Source organism: Pantherophis guttatus, chromosome 6, assembly GCF_059756535.1.
Source record: "Pantherophis guttatus breed Tessera chromosome 6, ASM5975653v1, whole genome shotgun sequence".
NCBI classification, from domain to species: Eukaryota; Metazoa; Chordata; class Lepidosauria; order Squamata; family Colubridae; genus Pantherophis; species Pantherophis guttatus.
The window spans coordinates 16,932,081-16,949,630 of NC_142068.1; the positions used below are offsets into that span (position 1 = coordinate 16,932,081).

Genomic DNA, 17,550 nt, shown 5'->3' on the forward strand with positions numbered 1-17,550 from the left:
GACCTGTTTCCCACAAAAAATAAAGCACCGGGAGCCACAAAACCCTTCCTGTGCCTGACTATTTCTTGAGCGGCCACAAAATTAGCATATGTAATTGAATTAAACCTTCTGTTTTCTTCTGAAACTTTTCTTTTCTTGGATTTATCCATGGTTGGCCTACTGGGGATTGAAAAGCTCAATAAATTGTGTGCCGGCGGGTTTCGCACATTGATGGTTGTGACACATATTTTGTGTGACAGGGAGCCACAACAGAGGGGTGAAAGAGCCACATGCGGCTCCAGAGCCGCAGGTTGCTGACCCCTGCATTAACCACTTGGCTTCAGACCTACCAAACTCTGGGCCAGGAGTCTGTTAATTTGTGGAGAAGGACAAAAGGAAGAAACAACTAACTGAAACTATTGAGGATTCAGACGTTATTTTCCCTCTCTCACTGGCCATGAGCAATCAGCAGCTTCGTATGGCTTTGTACTTGCCCTCAATAAAGAGTCTTATTTAGCTGAGCCCTACAGGGTGAGCCTTCTGCCAAGTCTAATCAAGCAATGGAGCTAAGGGTGCAGGGAAGTGTCAAGAGATCTGTGATAAGCTGCCAAGTTCCAGTCATGGAAACCTGACATATAAATCCACAGGGGCAGCTACTTTGGCCATGTTGGGAATGTCTGGTTTACAGTACTGTAAAAGACTGAAGTCAAATAGGAAAGGGAAACAGGAAACTTTTAATTAACATGGGAGTTTTCCAACAAACCTCAGTTACAGTTGCAATGAGTGCACCGTTGGGAGACTGGAAAGAACGTGGAAGCCTGGTCCTCAACTTACCACCACAAGTGAGCCCAAAACTTCTGTTGTTAAGTGAGTTTTTTCCCATTTTGTGACTTTTCTTGCCACAGTTGCTAAGTGAATCACCGCAGCTGTTAGATTAGTAACACGGTTGTTAAGTGAATCTGGTTCCCCCATAGACTTTGCTTGTCAGATGGTTCCAAAAGGGGATTCCATGACCCTGGGAAACTGCCACCGTCATAAATGTGAATCGGTTGTCATGTATATCACATGACCATGGGGATGCCACAATGGTGATAAGTGTGAAAAATGGTCATAAGTGTCTTTTTTTCATTGCCGTTGTAACTCCAAACAGTCACTAAATGAACTGTTGTAAGTCGAGCGACAGCACCTTTGACCATGTTGGGAATGTCTGGTTTACAGTAATAGCAATAGCACTTAGACTTATATACCGCTTCATAGTGCTTTACAGTCCTCTCTAAGCGGTTTACAGAGTCAGCCCCCAACAATCTGGGTCCTCATTTTATCAACCTCGGAAGGATGGAAGGCTGAGTCAACCTTGAGTCAGTCAGGATCGAACTCATGGAGTGACCAGTGAGTTAATCCTGCAGTACTGCATTCTAACCACTGTGCCACCACAACTCTTAAGTGTGTATACAGTAATCTACTGTATACACAAGCAAGTCAAATAGGAAGTGGAAACAGGAAACTTTTAATTAATAGAGGAGTTTTACATCAAATCTCAGTTACAATTGCAATGAATGAACCTTTGGGAGGTTGATGTCAGTGTATTTAGTTCATAGTCTGAAAGAGGTATAGTAACAAGGTCAGCCAATGAATAGGCATGGCAACAGATCAGCCAATGGGAGCTGATTGGTGACTGAAACAGTTTTAGAGCCTGGGTGTGGCTTAGCTCTGTGCTCAGAACTGAAACTGAAACTAGCCTACTCTCTGTACTGAAACTGGAAACTGTTCTCTCCTCTGCTTTTGGTATTGTATATTTATTTCATGTGTTATATCATATATAAAGAGAAGTTAATGAATCCTGCTGAATCAGTTACCTGTGTGTGCTTTCTGGATGTGATTGCGGCAACAAACTCTGACAATTGAAAGAACAGGTTGGGGCTAGATTGTCTTCTAGGAGAAAATCTACGCGGTCACTAGGAATGAAAAAAAAATGTGATGGCCCATAATCAATTTGCAACACACAAATGCTGGCGGAAGTTGTGTGCCTTGACCAATCTTGGCTCTTGGCCAAGGCACACAACTTGGCCAAGGCACACAACTTGGCCAAGAGCTTGGCATAACTCTTCCAGATAGCATTCAGGAGGGTAAGCAACATCATATGTGTTATCATGTAAGCCTGGTCCTTTTCTACAGACATCCTATTATTACATATATGTTAAATGGGGCCTAACCTGTGCTGTTATATTGCAGAATTGTTTTTCTATTTCTGATTAAAGAAACAAAGAAAAAAATGTGCATTTATGGATTTCTTAAAGTTATATCCCATGCTTCATACAAACATGCCCTCATTTTATTCTCCCAACAACAACTCTGGGAAGTTTCTCAAACTGAGAGCAAGCAGGTCCAAATCTTTCAATTTCCAAGGGCAGACTTGAATTTAGGTCTCTCTATTATCCTCATCCACCACTTTAATCAGCTGGTAAAGAAATCAAGAAAATTCCACCTGCACTTGGTTTGCAAAGTGGGAATATATATTTCTTGAAAATGATTTCTTGCATATTTTCTATTATAGGCAACATTTTCGTAGGAAAAAGAGGAATATACTTCTCAACTAATTAAAATGTTTTAGTTGGTGAATCTTCTGTCTTGTTATTAATGAATGAATCAATTACATTTAATGAAATGTGCATATTGTCAGTCCCAGTTGTTTCTTCCAAGAAAAGCATTGTATTCCCAGCTCTCTGCTTCTCCATTCCCAAATGGTTTGTTTTTTCTTTTGCATCTGACATTCAACTTGAGTGATTTCAGACTCCCTATGATATCAGGGAGAAAACATCAGAACTTCTGCAAATATGCTGATGTTTCTCTCCTGCTGTTTGTGCTCCCATTTTCAGGTAAATAAACATAGAATTAGGTAGAATCATAGAATAACACAATTGGAAGAAACCTAGGAAGTCTGCAGGTCCAATTCCCTGCTCGAGCAGGAGACCCTACACTCTTTCAGACAAATAGCTGCCCAGTCTTCTTTTGAAAGCTTCCAGTAATGGAGCACTCACAATTTTTGAAGGCAAGCTCATCTTCAAGTCAAGTTCATCCTCTGAAGCCATCTCATCTTCAAGGCTAACTCTTGTTGTTAGGGCATCTTCAATACCAACCAACTTTATTAGGAAACAATTCTTTGTTTCCCATTTTCAGCTAGTCTTAGCACCCGAGCTTATTCTTAAAAGGAACGATAGCTTAATTCAGGGATCCCCAAACTTGGCAGCTTTAAGACTTGTGGACTTCAACTCCAGGGGTGGGTTCTAAATTTTTTTACTACCTGTTCTGTGGGCGTGGCTTATTCTGTGGGCGTGGGTTGGTGGTCATGTGACAATTCTTTAGGATTTAGCAGAGGTACTGGTCTACCAGGCTTTTAACTGCTTACAAAGCTGTACCGGTCTACTCATTTATTTTTGCAGGCACTGGTCTACTCATTTATTCTTTAGGATTTAGCAGAGGTACTGGTCTACCAGGCTTTTAACTGCTTGTAGAGCTGTACTGGTCTACTCATTTGTTTTTGCAGGCACTGGTCTACCCATTTATTTTTGCAGGCACCGGTCTACTCATTTGTTTTTGCAGGCACTGGTCTACTCATTTATTCTTTAGGATTTAGCAGAGGTACTGGTCTACCAGGCTTTTAACTGCTTGCAGAGCTGTACCAGTCTACTCATTTGTTTTTGCAGGCACTGGTCTACCCATTTATTTTTGCAGGCACTGGTCTACTCATTTATTCTTTAGGATTTAGCAGAGGTACTGGTCTACCAGGCTTTTAACTGCTTGCAGAGCTGTACCGGTCTACTCATTTGTTTTTGCAGGCACTAGTCTACCAGCACACTGCCTTTTAACACTGATCAGCTGTAGGGCGGCCCTTTGAAGCCCCGCCGCAAGAGTTTAAATAGCTTTTTTCCTTCTAGCAGATCAGCTGGGACTCAGGAGGCAGCAATAGATTGGGGGTGGGGCCAAATAAAAGGTAAGAATAACGTGGAGGGGCAGAGGGCGGGGCAGAACTGGTTCGGTTACGTCATATTATCACTGCTACTGGCTCGGTGGAACCGGGCTGAACCGGGAGGAACCCACCACTGTTCAACTCCCAGAATTCTCCAGCCAGCTATGCTGGCTGGAGAATTCTGGGAGCTGAAGTCCACAAGTCTTAAAGCTGCCAAGTTTGAAGACCTCTGGCTTAATTAATACAGAAAAGCTCATGCTCATTGTTAAAAAGAAAGATCCTATTTAACTTTTAAAAGATCTTTTTCCTTTCTTCTATAATGGTTTAGGCTTTCATGGCTGGCATCAATCAGGTAGTGATGAGATTTTGAGCTTCACGGTCTTGCTCTAGTTTTCTCCGGTCCTGACATTTTGAAAGTGGCTGTGGCTGGCATCTTCAGAGGCGGAGTGAGCTGCTTTACGATGCTTCTCTGAACGGCTCACAGGCAACAGGACAGGAACTGGCTGGCTCTTGTATTGGTACCTGGCAAGCTGATTTTACTTCTTATTCCAAGAAAAGAGAGCAATCATAAAATTGGTTTGAGAAGGAAAGCTATTCCTCAAAACCACTGTATTTGAAAACACTTGCATCTTTCTCAAGCTGTATTTTTGAGTTTGGCCAGATGTTTGTTAAAACATCTGTCAGCACAGATATCGAAAATCCTTAATATTAGCATGTTGATTTCTTCAGCCAAAAAACATTGCATGTTTGCATGTGTATATAAACACACAGATATGTACACGGACTAATATCTGTTGCAGTATTTCTCAAAGTATTTAAGGTATGTGGACTGTGGAATTCTGGGAAATGAAGTCTATGTATCTACGTAAAGTTGCCAAGCTTGAGGACAGCAATGGACCGGCCCGCAGTGCCTCTGCCAGCGAAAACAGAGCTGGGGAGGGCCATGTGTGGGCCTCTCAGGCTCCATTTTTGATCGCGACGGCCTCCTGCAACCCTCTGCCAGTGAAAATGGGGCTCGGGAGACAGGGGGGATTTCAAAAGTTTGCTCATGGGCGCTTGGGTGCTTGCGCACGCATGATGCTCCTGCGCATGCGTAGAAGCATCCGGGCGGGTAGGCAGAGCCTCCCACCGCCACCCTACCGGTTCGCCCAATCCGGGGCAAACCAGTAGCAACCCACCACTGTTGGGAGAGCTGCACACTCCCTTCCCAGGCTCTGTTTCCAGTGGCAGAGGGCTGCAGGAGGCCATTGTGGCCAAAAACAGAGCCTCGATGAGTGACGTCAAGCTGGCCACACCCACCCTGGCCATGCCCCCACGGCCAAAAACAACCCTGATGCGGCCCTCAATGAAATCAAGAAGAACACACATAAGTGCACACACTTGTTTTCCAATGAAAATATATTTAATGAAATGTAAAGAAGCAGTTTCTGAAGACTTAGAAACTACAAGAACAGCTAATGAAATTGTTGTGCGGGTGAAATAGAGTGTTAGGGAAACTTTCAAATAAACTGTAGTGAAGACTAACGCTAGACTTTGTAGAAAGAATAACATGCTCATAAAAAGAGAGCATTAAGGTTAATGTGGCAATGGTAAATCTTTAATGAGCTGACAGTGCTATCCTGAAATATCTGCCATTGAAATTAAGAATCAGGGTCCGTTCGAAGATACACAAGCGAAGTTGCTTATAAATTGGCGGCTGCTCTTCCTTTCAACCTACTCTTCCTCTCCTAGGGATATACATAAACACATACAGGTAGTGCTCAGTTTATGACCACAATTCAGTCCAAAATTTCTCTGGCCATTGTGTGGAAGCACCATTTGCAAGAAAGAGAGGGATGGGTTCCGGGAGGACCTTGTTGCTGACTTCTTGCTGAAGACTAAAATTTGTAGAAGTAGTTCTCAACTTGGGATCACAATTGACGCCCAACATTTCTGTTGCTAAACAAGTTGTCAAGTGAATTTTGACCCGTTTTATGACCTTTTCTTGCCACAGTTGTTAAATGAATCATTTGCAGTTGTTAAGTTAGTCACATGGTTGTTAAGTGAATCTGGCTTCCCTATTGATTCTGCTCCTCAGAAGGTCGCAAAAGATGATCACGTCACTCCAGGACACTGCAACAGTTATAAATACCCTGTTTTCCCCAAAATAAGATATCCCCTGATAATAAGCCCAATCGGGCTTTTGAGCACATGGCAATAAGGCCAAGCGCTTATTTCAGGGCTCAAAAAAATATAAGACAGGGTCTTATTTTCAGGGAAACATGGTATATGCCAGTTGCCATGATCTGAATTTCGATCCCATGATCATGGGGATGCTGCAAGGGTCATAAATGTGAAAAATAGCCATAGGTCACTTTTTTCACTTAAGCGGTCACTAAATGAACTGTTGTAAATCAAGGACTAAAGCACCTGTAGTCATATTTCACAATATAATCCAACCACTTTTCTGTGTGTGTGTGTGTGTGTGTGTGTGTAAGCAGACCTTGCACTAGCAGGAAAATGCTAGCAAAGAAAAATAAATGTGAATTAGGAAGAACCATGGAAAATAATAAGAGGATGGGGAAGCAGCTTTCAGTTCTGTGGTGAAGGCAGCATGGCATATAGCATAATACAGGGGTGAAATCTATTTACCTTTCTTACCAGTTTGGAAGCATGTGCGCATCACACGTGCGCGCCATGCATGTGTGCACATCTTCTACGCATGCGCAGAAGGTAAAAAAACATTACTTCCTGGTTAAAACCAGGAAGTAATGACACCCGGGTGACAATTGCTACGGATCACTGAACCACAGGGAAAAATCGCTACCGGATCAGGCGATCCGGTCTGATCTGGGAGCATTTCATCCGTGGCATAATACCAATGACCATTTACAATAGTGGTGAATATCTGTAGCTAGGATGAGGTTTATTTATTTTATTTATTTATTAGTTCAATTTATATGCCGCCCTTCTCCGGAGACTCAGGGTGGCTTACAAGTAACAGCCTTCATACTTTTGTATATACCTGCTTAATAGGGCTTTTTGGCCCCCCTTAAGCAGTGTTCTATTTTATACAAAGTCAGCTTATTGCCCCCAATAAACTGCGGATAAGCTAAGAATGAAGGTTTCGGGTTCATTCTCTGAGCTTGTGGGTGGGTTTCCGAATGTTTCGTTACCAGCTGACCCATCACAAGACCCCCAACTGACACACCCACACCTGAAGCAAGGGTGAAATCCAGCAGGTTCTAACAGGTTCTGGAGAACTGATAGCGGAAATTTTGAGTAGTTCAGACAACCAGCAAATGCCACTTCTGGCTAGCCCCAGAGTGGGGTGGGAATGGAGATTTTGCAATATCCTTCTCCCAGGAGTGGGGAGGGAATGGAGATTTTGCAGTATCCTTCCCCTGCCACGCCTACCAAGCCACGCCCACAGAACTGGTAGTAAAAAAATTTGGATTTCACCACTGACCTGAAGGCCTTATAAACAGAAGAACACTGACATCCCCTAAACTCTGCTGAAATGTTACCTAGCCTGGTAACAAAATGTTCGGAAACCGACCCACAAGCTCGGAGAATGTACCCTCACCCTCAACAATGACCATCACTGATAAGATAATAACCTACATCTAGTAATGCTTGTTGCATTAAATTGCTTATAAATTCCTATCAAGTTCATACAGTTGAGGATTCTATGATCTCTTGTCTATCCTGTCACTAAAAATACCTTGGTAATTATAATTAGCACGGAATTCTTTGCTCACACAAAATCATAAGGCCATTGTTGGATTTGAGTTTGAGTTGACACAAAATCATTTGCTAGAAAAAGATACTTTTCCCTCTCCCTTTGTCCTCTACTACGTATCTAAATCTAGTTGGGATTGGGTCCAAGAATAATGAAAGTGAGGAGTAATTCCATTCTTTAAGCAGAAATTCACTCTCAAGATTAATCATACCGTCTTAGTAAAAGACCAGATAAACCGATGGGGAAACAAATCTTCCAAGCACTACTCCATAAGATAAATGGAATGAAAAATGACATACCCACATGATTATTGATAGATGGTTAGAATGAACAAAAAGAGGCAACTGATACTCATAGCCAGCTTGTGAATTTTTTCCAGATTTTCTTATTGGCTCTACTAATGCATGGCAATTCTTATTGTTTATTTATTTTTTTTAAAAAAACCCAAAGCTTTAACTGAGAATAAACACAAATTGCAAACTGCAATGCACCCAAGCCTTCTGTTTTTGTTTGGTGTGTATAAGAATTCTATTATGTATATGGTTTTGGCGGGAGATTTAAAACAACAATGGGTCATTTGTGATTGGTCAGCTCCCTGGCCGGCAAGGTATATAAAGGGAGCTGTTTGCCTGTAACCTTTGCTGAAGTTCACGCTACAATAAAGAGCTGTTGTCACGCGCTACCTTGCTTCTGCCTCCTCAATCGCCCAACTTTATAAATTCCATTGTTGTAATATTTCTGCAGATCAGGAAAATAATGTGCTCTCCCTGATCTAACTGCATTGTCATACACTTTGTGTGAAACTTTAAGGCTGTTCTTTTTATTATCATCCAAAACAGTTGAATCTGAGAAGCAAGACCAAAGTAATCCATTTTATACCTCCTCAGAACTCATGTAATGATTTCTCTGTGGAATTTAGTTTTGATTTTTTAAAAAAACAAAACAAATAGTCCTTCGTGTTTACCAACAGCAGGAGTTAGCTGCACTCAGTACTGATTAGTCAACACACATGAAGTCACCCAGATTTCTGTACAATCTCCGATGCAATTTTATAATATAAAAGAAATAATTGATTAAATATAAGGGCATAAATGAACATTCACACAACACTTTTATTTTAAAAAAAATAATAATAATCACAGGCTCTGCCTCCAGCACATGAGTAGTCCATTATGCCTGTGATTCAGTGGTGAAATCTGAACTGGTTTGCTACCAGTTCGTTGGCTACACATGCGCGCTGCGCGCCAAACAAATGCTGTGTGCACAGGCACAGCATGCACACATGCATACTGCGCGTGCACACATGCACAGTACACGCCAAATGCACGGAAAAAGGAGACTTCGGAAGGTAAGTATAACAGCAAGAGGGAGCAGCTGTGTCACTAGAAAGCAGGATTTCTAGCTGATAGTCGGAAATACCAGTTCAAAAGGAACCGGTAGCTGTGGTGGGTTGCCCCTTGTTCAGACCGGTTCACAAGAACCGGTAGTAAAACCGGCAGGAGACTCCACCCACTGACCCCGACGTCATCAGGAAGCTTCTGCACATGTGCAGAAGTGCGTGCGCAAGCGAAGTGAGCGAGCACGCATGGCCCCATTGCGAACTGGTAGTAAAGGTAAATACAACCCACTCCTGACCGGTAGGGTTTTTTTTACTACCGGTTCGCCCGGAGCAGTACGAACCGGTAGGATTTCACTGCTGCTGTGATTTCTATTACAAATCAGCACATAAAAATGGACCTTTTTGCCCAATTTAAGTAGCAACAATAGCAACTCAAATCACGGGTGGAAATTAGCCAGCCACAGTTGGTAAAAGAACATGTACAGTACCAGGGGCTCTGAGATTGATTGGGAAGCATGCTGGAGAACATGATGTAAAAAGTGTTCTTTCATTTAAAGCTATAAAAGAAAAGACAAATTTCCTTGCGTTGAGTCTGGAAATAGAAAGGTAGCTGCTGAATCTTGAAGAAATTCAGAGTTATATATGCTACCAGACAACCTTGTGCCCCCTTGGGTCATCCTTTGAAAGAAACATAGTGCAGTCTGATGTGACCAGAATGAACATTAAATTCTAGGCTGACCACGGATTTTTTTCACCCCAAGGCTTGATGGTCCCTTGATCATTTAAGAATAGTACATATTATAAATAGAAAAATAATTGTAGTGGCAAATGGACTTGTTATCAAAGTCAATATTAACTTACTTAAACAAATAAACAAGAAGGCTACAGGTGAGCAAAAAAGGAGTGAGAGTGACTTCGACTTCCTGCTGGCTTCCCCATTGAGATTTCCTTGTGGGAAATGGGTAGGGAAAATTGGAAATCACATGACCACAGGGACACTGCAATGGCCACAACTTGGTCTGATTATCATGGAAATGTGAATTCCACAGGAATAGATTTCCATGCATTCTTTAAGTTAGCAGAATCTGAATAAGTTAATTCAAAAATGGTTGCAGCATAATAGATCATTTGGGCTAATTTAAGGGTACAAGCAGACAAACAGATAAACAAATGAGAATTTTAGTAGTCTATAAATTCAGGCAGCTGCATATAGCAATAGCACTTAGACCTATATATTGCTCCATGGTGGGTTACAGCACTCTCTGAGTGGGTTGCAATGTCAGCATATTACACCCAACAATCTGGGGCCTCATTTTACTGACCTCAAAAAGATGGAAGGCTGAGTCAACCTTGAGCTACTGAGGATCAAACTCCTGGCTGTGGGCAAAGTTAGCCTGCAGTACTGCATTCTAACCACTGCATCACCAGAGCTCTTAACACAGGGGTGTCAAACTCAAGGCCCACGGGCCAGATCCGGCCCATGGGGTGCTTAGATCTGGCCCGTGGGGCCACCCTGGAAACAGTGAAGGATCAGCCCATAGTGCTTCTGCCAGTGAAAAGGGAGCCTGGGCAGGCCGCATGCAGCTTCTGTGAGCTCCATTTTTGCTGGCAGAGGGCTTCAGGAGGCCATTGCAGCTGAAAACGGAGCCTTGACGAGTGATGTTGAGCTGGCCACCCCCACCCTGGCCATGCCCATCCCGGGCCGTCACCACCCCAGTCCCCCAGGTCAAACACAAGCCTGATGTGGCCGTCAATGAAATTGAGTTTGACACCCCTGCCTTAACACAATCATATCACAAATTTGCAATGGGAGTGATTGAACCTTCCATTTGCTTTTCAGAAATAGCCTTGTGTAAAACATAATTTTCTAGTCCAAACTGGAAATTACAAAAACATGAATTATGATAGCCAAAGTCAGCCTTCTCCTGCACACTTCTTTGGACCTCTGGGCTTTGTTATTTCTTCTGGCTCATGGAAAATAAATTCAGACTGAATGTTGAACATTTGTCCAGGTGCTCTGGAGAGTGGAATGGATCAAGTGCACCAATTCTGGACACAACATTGGCTGACACAGCAAAGCTTCATTAAAAATAAAGAAAAGAAGCAAGCTATTTGCCCTCACTAAGGAGTCAGACAAGGCATTCTCTTACAGTAAGCCTTTCCCCTGAAAAGGGTGATTTAAGACAAAATGCTGCTTGGAAAGATAACTTCAGACCATGCTATGATGGCCATCCAATCTAAAACACATTTTTATTCATTGATTCCATCCAGAAATCTCTCATTCTGTGCCCAAGCAGATACATTTAAGATTACACCATTCTTCCCCCTTTCTTATTTCATTTTCCCTTTCTCCTTTCATCGACTAAAACTTACCATAGTTTAACATTGCATTTAAACATTGCAAACTATGGCTTGATTTCCTACGCCAAGATTCGAACCTACTATTTCATCTCAACCACCACATTGCAACTGCAAGCATAGCATATGTAAAAGAGGACATCATCTGTCATATTTGGATGCAGTGGCAAAGAAGGATTTAATTCCACATTGCACAGCCTGAAATTCCCACATCCAAAGTCCTTATGGAGCTAGGTAGATTTATATATGTAATAAATAAATAATAAAGAAGCAACCAAGAGTCAAGATGGATGCAAATGAGATCTTATCGAGTTAACTCGATTAATGTAATTTTAATTGCATTTTTATTGAATCAATTCTATTGAATCAACTGTAATTATGTCCTCATCCCATGTATTTGTCGCAGTGCAAACTTTGGCATACAATCAAAACCTAAGTGGAATCCTAGCTGCAAAAAAGTTTAACTGGTAGTGAGGTCAACAGTTCAGTGGAGAAGGAAATGGACAAGGAACCATACAGTCAGTATTTCCATTGGTTTGCTGAATTCTCTAATGCAAGTCATGAACTGCAGCCTTGATGTTACTCTGAATAATTTTCAAAAGTAAAGCAAATGACCAATAAAATGTACATCTGCCAAATGAGCTCACAGTATTCTGTTCAATGAAAAGGAGGAAACATCTAGTAGATTCTCCAGATTTGGCTACATTCCCATGTTTTGAGTATGTTTTGTTCTTCAGGGCACTGGGTGCTATCAAAACATAGAAACGTTTAGAGATTATCCTTCTCTTATTTCGAAAGCATTTTACCAAACCAGTAAAAGCAGGTGTTTATTTCCTTGATGAGTTGCTTCTTCCCAAGATGCATTTCTTTGGCTACAGAAGAGTTCAGGACTCAGGTCTTGACACCACTGCATCTTCAAATGACAACAGCAATAGCACTTATATAGCACTTCATAGTATTTTACAGCCCTCTCTAAGTGGTTTACAGAGTCCTCATTTTACTGACCTTGGAAGGATGAAAGGATGAGTCAACCTTGAGCCCGGTTAGAGTTGAACTGTCAAATTGCAGGCAGCCGGCAGAAATAGCCTGCAGTACTGCATTCTAACCAGTGGGCCACCTTGGCTCACAATCAGTTGGAAATATTTTCCTTACCTGCCTTTAAGCCAGGGGTCCTTAACTCCCCAGTTGTGGACCATTACCGCAGGGGTGGGTTCTAAATTTTTTTACTGCCGGTTCTGTGGGCGTGGCTTATTTTGTGGGCATGGCTTGATAAACATGTGACAATTCTTTAGGATTTAGCAGAGGCACTGGTCTACCAGGCTTTTAACTGCTTTCAGAGCTGTACCGGTCTACTCATTTGTTTTTGGAAGCACTGGTCTACCCATTTATATTTGGAAGCACTGGTCTACCCATTTATTTTTGCAGGCATCAGTCTACCCATTTATTTTTGCAAGCACTGGTCTACCCATTTATTTTTGCAGGCACTGGTCTACCCATTTATTTTTACAGGCATAGGTCTACTCATTTATTTTTGCAGGCACTGGTCTACTCATTTGTTTTTTTTTAACACTGATCAGCTGTAGGGCGGCCCTTTGACGCCCCGCGGCAAGAGTTTAAACAGTTTTTTTCATTCTAGCTGATAGCTGGGACTCAGGAGGCAGCAATAGATTGGGGGTGGGGCCAAATAAAAGGTAAGAATAATGCAGAGGGTGGGGGCAGGGGGGAGAACCGGTTCGGTGATGTCATATTGTCACCGCTACCGGCTCAGTGGAACCGGGCCGAACCGGGAGGAACCCACCCCTGCATTACCGGGCTGAGGCCCGTTCAGAACTGGACTGCAGAAGCGGTAGGCAAACATGGGCATGCATGCAGCTCCACTTTACCACTGCAGTTGTCAGTTCATGTTCATGCACAATTCCAGTTATGTGAGTGGCAGGTATGTCTGCCCAATGCTTATGCAAATGGAGCTACGTATGCACACATGCTTGCCCGCCACTCATGAAGAACCACCCCCTCTCCCCTTCCCTGCCGGTCTGCAAAGCGGTAAAGTTTGGAGCCGTAAAGTTAAGTGACTGAATTACATACATGATGTTATTGTCTGATAAAATACAAAATGTAAGAAAAGAAAAGGAGTAAAAAGTGGCAAGTGGAAAAATGGAGATTAGAGAAAGGAAACACAGCTTTTATACTATATATACTTTTTATTTATTATTTATTTATTTATTAGTTCGATTTATATGCCGCCCTTCTCCGGAGACTCAGGGCGGCTTACAATGCATTAAGCAATAGCCTTCATACTTTTGTATATACCTGCTTAGTAGGGCTTTTTGGGGCCCTCTAAGCGGTGTTCTATTTTATACAAAGTCAGCTTATTGCCCCCACAAATCGGGTCCTCATTTTACCTACCTCGGAAGGATGGAAGGCTGAGTCAACCTTGAGCCTGGTGAGAATTGAGCTCGCAGTAATTGCAGGCAGCTGGCAGCTAAGTGCTACTTTAACAGCAGTTTAGTCCCCTGCGCCACCAAGGCTCTTATTTACAATATATTTCACTATACCTTTCTACCTTGCAATCCATCCAAATTTGCAGCACATCCATATATTGATTTGCCTTTTGCTCCTTAAGTTTTTCACTTCTTCTTTTTGAAGGATCTCATAAACTCCATCCAACATGACTTTCTTGGTCTTTTCCCAAGCTATTCATTTTTCTTCCATAGATTTGTTTTCCAATTCTATGTCCATTTATTCTCTCTACATGAGCAAACCACTCAAACTACTTCTTTTATACTGGTCACACAGGTTTCCATTCGATCTCCATTTATCCATTACCGTTCATTCTTAACTTTATCTCTTCTAGTTTAATCCATGGGTCTTGGTCTTAAGTACGGGTCATTCCCATTGCAACCAACCTACATTTATGTTTCTCTTAAAATACTCCATTCCCACTCCCATATAGCAAAATGGGGTGAAGCATGCTTTTATGTACAGCTTTTATTTCTATATTGCAAAACAATTATTCCTTGCAACAGACCAAGGGAACGTGTCACATAATCTTCTTTTTAACTTTCTGCTCACTTTGAAACATTTGCAAAGCATTCTATTTGTTTTCACACATGATTCTTGCTTTTAGGGCATTCAGCAACCAATCTTCAACTCCAATTTCTGCAAAATTTCTATAATTCTGTTTTATTAATTCATCCCAAATACAAGAGCACACTCTTGTAGTCTTGGACCCTCTACGCACAGCAGGAGAGTGATCTGTCCCCGTCCACACACACACACAAACACAGCCAGCCGAGGGTTAAGGAAACACTTTGGAACACACCCAGTTTCTTTATCTCCAACTTGGCAGCGATAGACACACCGTCTGCCAAGTGCCTTTATTTTCACAGAAAAACAGAAAGATAAATACTCAGCTTCCAAATGTCCGACAACAATAAATATTTCTCTCAGCAGTTCCGAACGAGGCTTTAGTGACTATCCAAGGTTAGTTTTGTTCGTCACAAGGATCACTGACCACCACCCTCTATTATATAGTCTCTGGGGTGTGGTCCAGTGACTCAGTTCTAATCCCTAGCACGCCTCCTGAGCTGCTGCAATCGTTTATCACGCCTTCGGAGGCGTGCATCCAGGAATGATGTTTCTCCGTCACTCTGATCCGAGCCACCTGTCTCCCTGCTAATCTCCTCTCCCTCGGCCGGCACCTGAGACAATGCCAGAGGGGAGGGGCCTGGAGAGGGAGGCCTGGCTGACTCCTCTTCCTCATGCTCGGAGCTTTCTTCCTCCGATGGGACAGGCTCAGAGGGCGGGGCCACAACAGAGAGAAAGTTGAACACCTTTCATATGCACTGTCTCCGATGAATTCTTGGCATCACCTGGCAGGACAACGCTCCTAATTGTGCAGTCTTGGAACATGCTGGAATTTCTAGCATGTATACACTATTCAAACAGCGACGTTTACGCTGGCTGGGCATGTCGTGTGAATGGCTGATGGTTGGTTTCAGAAAGATTTCCTGTATGGAGAATTAGTGCAAGGAAAGCGCCTCAGAGGGAGACCACAGCTGCGATATAAGGGTATTTGCAAGAGGGATCTAAAGGCCTTGGGAATGGACATTAACAACTAGGAAACCTTGACCTCCAATCGTTCAGCTTGGAGGCTAAAAATGCAGCATGGCCTTCTCCAATTCGAAGAGACACTTGTTCAGCAGGCTCAGACAAAGAGGCAGTCCCGGAACCAGTGAAATCTGGGGGCTGGGCAGGGGACAGAATGTATCTGCCCTCAGTGTGGAAGGGATTGCTACTCTCGAATTGGCCTTTTTAGTCATACTAGATGCTGTTTTAGGACCTCTTTCCAGAGCACGATACCATAGTCTCTTGAGACTGAAGGATGCCAATGATTAATTCATCAAATGTTTTTTTTTTCCTCAATAAAAAAACATAAATTTTCTGCGATGAAATGTAGGTTTTGAGTCCCAGAGGGGAGGGGCTGCATCCTGGGATGCAAAGAGGCAGTGGTGCTTAGAAAGTCTGATAGGCAGGAAGAGGGCAAAGACCAGGGGTGAAATGCTACAGGTTCAGACCAGTTCGGCCGAACCGGTAGCGGCAGCAACAGGTGGTTTGGAGAACCAGTAGCAGCGGCAGCACAAAGCTCCACCCTCCCACCTGGACATTGTTACTTCCTGGTTTTAACCAGGAAGTAACCTGTTTTTGACCCTCTGCGCATGCGCAGAGGGCTTTGTGCATGCACAGAGGGTCCAAAATCGCACATGACGTGTGTGTGTGAGTGAGTGAAGCGAGCGTTCATGAGAAGCGCACTTCCGAACCAGTAAGAAAGGTTAGTAGATTTCACCCCTGGCAAAAACCCTCTTTAGAAGTTCACAGAATATGTCTATAGTTATGCAGATGATTGCTTTAGTCTGGCAAGATTCTGACTATAGTTAAACAACAATAAAGAAACTACTCAGAAATAACTCCTCATGTTGCTCTTGGTTATTGGATCCTGACGATTTCTCACATTCATGCCTTTCTCAATGCGGAGAAATAATTTGGTTTATGCTTTCCTTGCTAGCATAAAGCAGGATTACACTTCCCGAAATTTGCTCCTTGTCAGCCTTTTTGATCAGAATTACCTTCAGGAGTATAACAATTCACTTTGAATATGCCAAGAGAAGAAGCTGCCTGTCTCTCATTTTCAAGGTGTCAGAGGGGAATAACACCCAGAGGTATTGTTTTCATGCCGTTAGGGCAGCCCTGTGGGACACCCCATTACAAGGAGTGTTTGGTGCCTCAATCTAATCACCTTTCAGAAGCTTCTGGAAAAGCAGAGCTTCGCTGAGGGGATTGGGAGGAAGACACTAGATACAATCTGGGATGTACACATGTCTTTGTGTTTTGTAACTTAAGATTTTGGTATGTTTAATTTCTATTGTTTTTCATGTTATGATCCATACAACTGAGGTGTGCTATAAATTTAATCAATAAATAAATGCTGCCATACACTTCCTCAGACACACTTAACAAGTGAATAGTTTTTACATTTTATTTTACTGCATTTTTGTATGGGGGAAACTATAAACTAAAGAGACCATTGCTGATTTCAGAAAAGTCAGGCACAGCCACACATCTCTGTGTACTAATGATTCACCTGTGTAGGTGGTTAGCAGCATTAGGTTTCTGGGTATGCAGCTAATGAGTAGGCTAGTTTGGTTGCTTAACAGTGAGACACTGGTGAAGTGAGCACAGCAGCGTCTGCATTTTCTACATTGCATGAGAAAGGTACATCTTCCTCCCCCTGCCCTTACCACTTTCTACAGAGGCACAATTGAGATCATTCTGTCATATTGCATTACAGACTGGTTTGGAAGCATTACTGCTTCAGACAGGAAGATGGTGCAGAGAGTGGTGAGGACAGCAGAAAAGATGATTGGCAGCACACTCCCTTTTATCCAAGATATAGCATATAAGCATTGCTTGACCAGGGTCTTCAGTATTATCTCCCCCCGGTGCCCCATTTTGGGCATAGGAGGCCTCCCTGAAGAGGGAGCAAAAGTGGGTCACGGGGGAGCATGCCACTCCCCATGCCCCATTTTGGACCTAGGAGGTCTCCCTGCACTTACCTGGGAGCCAAGATGAGGTGTGTGGGGACTCCTGGAAGGGGAGGGGCGGGGCCAGACAGCAATTTAACTACCG

General features: G+C 42.8%; 1 protein-coding gene across 3 annotated transcripts in view; it reads left to right on the plus strand.

Moving 5' to 3' along the window:
• SPATA16 (spermatogenesis associated 16) overlaps window positions 1–17,550 on the plus strand; it is a 211,815-nt gene that overhangs the window by 86,444 nt on the left and 107,821 nt on the right. The gene's annotated exons all lie outside the window — the stretch shown is intronic.